General features: G+C 47.7%; 1 protein-coding gene across 2 annotated transcripts in view; it reads left to right on the forward strand.

Annotated features, from left to right (window-relative positions):
• Positions 1-1,511: 1,511 nt before the first annotated feature.
• Positions 1,512-6,032, forward strand: part of PAK1 (p21 (RAC1) activated kinase 1) — a 122,211-nt gene continuing 117,690 nt past the window's right edge. For both annotated transcript variants that reach the window (XM_077451372.1, XM_077451374.1), the window contains exon 1: positions 1,512-1,639. The gene's annotated coding sequence lies outside the window, so the exon portion shown is untranslated. The remainder of the gene's footprint in view (positions 1,640-6,032) is intronic.

Raw genomic sequence — 6,032 nt, forward strand, 5'->3', positions numbered from 1 at the left:
GGATTGTTTTTTTTTTTATGTACTAACAGTTAAAGAGGAAGTAAAGGCTATTTAAAAAAAAAAAAAAAGCAACCTGCAAGGCAAAGGCATAATGAGCTAGTATGCATAGCATACTAGCTCATTATGAATAACTTACCTGAGAACGAAGCCCCCGAAGCAGTCCTCTGTCTTCATGTCTGCCGCTGCCATGTATCCCGGAGTGACTTCCGGGTCTCGCTGCTCCGGCGCTGTGATTGGCCGGAGCTGCGATGACGTCACTCCCGACACGAGCGGCGTATGGCCGTGATCTGTATTGTAGTAGTATTAGTACTACTTACCTCTGATCTCAGTATTAGTACTTACCTCTGATCTCTGTATTATTACTACTTACCTCTGATGTCTGTATTATTACTACTTACCTCTGATCTCAGTATTAGTACTTACCTCTGATCTCAGTATTAGTACTTACCTCTGATCTCAGTATTAGTACTTACCTCTGATCTCAGTATTAGTACTTACCTCTGATCTCAGTATTAGTACTTACCTCTGATCTCAGTATTAGTACTTACCTCTGATCTCAGTATGAGTACTTACCTCTGATCTCAGTATTAGTACTTACCTCTGATCTCAGTATGAGTACTTACCTCTGATCTCAGTATGAGTACTTACCTCTGATCTCTGTATTAGTACTTACCTCTGATCTCTGCATTATTACTACTTACCTCTGATCTCAGTATTATTACTACTTACCTCTGATCTCAGTATTAGTACTTACCTCTGATCTCAGTATGAGTACTTACCTCTGATCTCAGTATTAGTACTTACCTCTGATCTCAGTATTAGTACTTACCTCTGATCTCAGTATGAGTACTTACCTCTGATCTCTGTATTAGTACTTACCTCTGATCTCTGCATTATTACTACTTACCTCTGATCTCTGCATTATTACTACTTACCTCTGATCTCAGTATTATTACTACTTACCTCTGATGTCAGTATTAGTACTTACCTATGATCTCTGTATTATTAGTACTTACCTCTGAATTACTGCCTCCTGACCTCTCATCTTTGTGTTATTCTGACCCCTGAATTCCTGTGTCCGGTGAACTAGGAGATGATATAAAGGCCCCTGTGGTCAGGTAATGTCAGGTAATGTCAGGTAGGTGTCTCCTCCTCCTCCTCGCTATGAGTGATGGAGGTGAGATCACCGGGGACTGACCTCTCCCCTCCCCCCCAGCCTGTCCCCGGAGCCGCACACATCACACCTCGGAGAGGGACAATGAGGGGCGGCTGGGCGGGGCGTGGGCGTGGTCACTGGTCACACTCTCGGTCGCTCTCTTCACGCTTCTGGCATTTCGCGTGTACCAGAGGGCGGGGCCAGCGGCGCATCAATGAAAATGGGGCGTTACCCTCGGGAGCAGCGGCTGAAAGCTTATTGGCGGCGGGGAGGGGTAGTGGGCGGGGTGTGCTGTGCTGGCTGGTCGGGCAGCGGCAGCCCACTGGGGCGGTGCGTTCTCCGGAGTGGAAGGGGATTGGCGGAAGCGGGTTAGGGCGTGGCCTGTGTGCTGTCAGTGTGATCGGGGTGGGTGTGAGGACTGCAGGCAGAGTCCGCTGTGTGCGATCACCTGAGAGCGGAGGAGCGACACCTACACCCGCACAGGTACTTACCTCTGATGGGGGAGGGGCACTGCACACCGCACAGGTACTTACCTCTGATGAGGGAGGGGCACTGTACACCCGCACAGGTACTTACCTCTGATGGGGGAGGGGCACTGCACACCGCACAGGTACTTACCTCTGATGAGGGAGGGGCACTGCACACCGCACAGGTACTTACCTCTGATGGGGGAGGGGCACTGCACACCGCACAGGTACTTACCTCTGATGAGGGAGGGGCACTGCACACCGCACAGGTACTTACCTCTGATGGGGGAGGGGCACTGCACACCGCACAGGTACTTACCTCTGATGAGGGAGGGGCACTGCACACCGCACAGGTACTTACCTCTGATGGGGGAGGGGCACTGTACACCAGGACAGGTACTTAGATGTGGGGGGGGGGGGCGACATTACACCTGCAGGGGTACCTACCTCCTCTACATATCTGGGGGGGGGGGGTCACAGTACACCCGGACAGGTCCTATGATAGACATGCTGGAGCTTGTAGTGCACTCCTCTCCTCTCCTCCATACAGAGATGGGGGGGGGGGGGTTGGGTGGTCCTCTGGAGGTTGTGTCCCTCATCAGTATTGCTGACATTTGTAGTTCTTCTTCTGTACTCGGGGCTTGTCTGGCGGAGTCCAAATCCGCTGGGACTTGTAGTTCTTCCGGGGCCTCCGGTACCTCTCCCTGTACAATGGTTGGGGGGAGATGTGATATATAATGTATGTGGATGGGAAATAGAGAGTGAAAGAGACCATCGGAGGGTCACCCAGACCGTCACTGATACATTGTATGCTGAGAGATCCATCCTCATCACCACCCTCATCACCGCACTCATCATCATCGTGCTCATCATCCTCATCACTGTACTCATCACCGTACTCATCACCCTCATCAATGTACTCATCACCCTCATCACCGTCCTCATCACCATATTCATCACCCTCATCACTGTACTCATTACCCTCATCATCACCCTCATCACTGTACTCATCACCGTATTCATCATACTCATCACCGTACTCATCATACTCATCACTCTCATCATCCTCATCACTGTACTCATCATCCTCATCACCGTACTCATCACCATACTCGTCACTGTACTCATCACTGTACTCATTACCCTCATCATCACCCTCATCACTGTACTCATCACCGTACTCATCACCCTCATCAATGTACTCATCACCCTCATCACCGTCCTCATCACCATATTCATCACCCTCATCACTGTACTCATTACCCTCATCATCACCCTCATCACTGTACTCATCACCGTATTCATCATACTCATCACCGTACTCATCATACTCATCACTCTCATCATCCTCATCACTGTACTCATCATCCTCATCACCGTACTCATCACCATACTCGTCACTGTACTCATCACTGTACTCATTACCCTCATCATCACCCTCATCACTGTACTCATCACCGTACTCATCACCCTCATCAATGTACTCATCACCCTCATCACCGTCCTCATCACCATATTCATCACCCTCATCACTGTACTCATTACCCTCATCATCACCCTCATCACTGTACTCATCACCGTATTCATCATACTCATCACCGTACTCATCATACTCATCACTCTCATCATCCTCATCACTGTACTCATCATCCTCATCACCGTACTCATCACCATACTCGTCACTGTACTCATCACTGTACTCATTACCCTCATCATCACCCTCATCACTGTACTCATCACCGTACTCATCACCCTCATCAATGTACTCATCACCCTCATCACCGTCCTCATCACCATATTCATCACCCTCATCACTGTACTCATTACCCTCATCATCACCCTCATCACTGTACTCATCACCGTATTCATCATACTCATCACCGTACTCATCATACTCATCACTCTCATCATCCTCATCACTGTACTCATCATCCTCATCACCGTACTCATCACCATACTCGTCACTGTACTCATCACTGTACTCATTACCCTCATCATCACCCTCATCACTGTACTCATCACCGTACTCATCACCCTCATCACCGTCCTCATCACCATATTCATCACCCTCATCACTGTACTCATTACCCTCATCATCACCCTCATCACTGTACTCATCACCGTATTCATCATACTCATCACCGTACTCATCATACTCATCACTCTCATCATCCTCATCACTGTACTCATCATCCTCATCACCGTACTCATCACCATACTCGTCACTGTACTCATCACTGTACTCATTACCCTCATCATCACCCTCATCACTGTACTCATCACCGTACTCATCACCCTCATCAATGTACTCATCACCCTCATCACCGTCCTCATCACCATATTCATCACCCTCATCACTGTACTCATTACCTCATCATCACCCTCATCACTGTACTCATCACCGTATTCATCATACTCATCACCGTACTCATCATACTCATCACTCTCATCATCCTCATCACTGTACTCATCATCCTCATCACCGTACTCATCACCATACTCGTCACTGTACTCATCACTGTACTCATTACCCTCATCACCCTCATCACTGTACTCATCACCGTACTCATCACCCTCATCAATGTACTCATCACCCTCATCACCGTCCTCATCACCATATTCATCACCCTCATCACTGTACTCATTACCCTCATCATCACCCTCATCACTGTACTCATCACCGTATTCATCATACTCATCACCGTACTCATCATACTCATCACTCTCATCATCCTCATCACTGTACTCATCATCCTCATCACCGTACTCATCACCATACTCGTCACTGTACTCATCACTGTACTCATTACCCTCATCATCACCCTCATCACTGTACTCATCACCGTACTCATCACCCTCATCAATGTACTCATCACCCTCATCACCGTCCTCATCACCATATTCATCACCCTCATCACTGTACTCATTACCCTCATCATCACCCTCATCACTGTACTCATCACCGTATTCATCATACTCATCACCGTACTCATCATACTCATCACTCTCATCATCCTCATCACTGTACTCATCATCCTCATCACCGTACTCATCACCATACTCGTCACTGTACTCATCACTGTACTCATTACCCTCATCATCACCCTCATCACTGTACTCATCACCGTACTCATCACCCTCATCACCGTCCTCATCACCATATTCATCACCCTCATCACTGTACTCATTACCCTCATCATCACCCTCATCACTGTACTCATCACCGTATTCATCATACTCATCACCGTACTCATCATACTCATCACTCTCATCATCCTCATCACTGTACTCATCATCCTCATCACCGTACTCATCACCATACTCGTCACTGTACTCATCACTGTACTCATTACCCTCATCATCACCCTCATCACTGTACTCATCACCGTACTCATCACCCTCATCAATGTACTCATCACCCTCATCACCGTCCTCATCACCATATTCATCACCCTCATCACTGTACTCATTACCCTCATCATCACCCTCATCACTGTACTCATCACCGTATTCATCATACTCATCACCGTACTCATCATACTCATCACTCTCATCATCCTCATCACTGTACTCATCATCCTCATCACCGTACTCATCACCATACTCGTCACTGTACTCATCACTGTACTCATTACCCTCATCATCACCCTCATCACTGTACTCATCACCGTACTCATCACCCTCATCAATGTACTCATCACCCCTCATCACCGTCCTCATCACCATATTCATCACCCTCATCACTGTACTCATTACCCTCATCATCACCCTCATCACTGTACTCATCACCGTATTCATCATACTCATCACCGTACTCATCATACTCATCACTCTCATCATCCTCATCACTGTACTCATCATCCTCATCACCGTACTCATCACCATACTCGTCACTGTACTCATCACTGTACTCATTACCCTCATCATTACCCTCACCACCGTACTCATCACCCTCACCACCGTACTCATCACCCTCACCACCGTACTCATCACCCTCACCACCGTACTCATCACCCTCATCACTGTACTCATCACCCTCATCATCTTCATCACCAGGAATCTACACCTCCCCCACCCAGGACTCTCCTCTCCATCTCTCCCATCTCTCTCCTCCGTCTTTCTCTTCTCTCTCTCTCCCCCACCAAGGACCTTCACTGATACATTATATACTGAGAGATCCTTCCTCATCATCCTCATCACTGTACTCATCACTGTACTCATCATCCTCATCACCCTCATCACTGTACTCATCATCCTCATCACTGTACTCATCACTGTACTCATCATCCTCATCACCCTCATCACTGTACTCATCATCCTCATCACTGTACTCATCATCCTCATCCCTCATCACTGTACTCATCATCCTCATCACTGTACTCATCCTCATCACCGTACTCATTACTGTA

This window comes from Lithobates pipiens, unplaced genomic scaffold, assembly GCF_037356315.1.
Source record: "Lithobates pipiens isolate NorthernLeopardFrog02 unplaced genomic scaffold, aLitPip1_a1.2 Scaffold_23, whole genome shotgun sequence".
In the NCBI taxonomy this organism is placed as follows: Eukaryota; Metazoa; Chordata; class Amphibia; order Anura; family Ranidae; genus Lithobates; species Lithobates pipiens.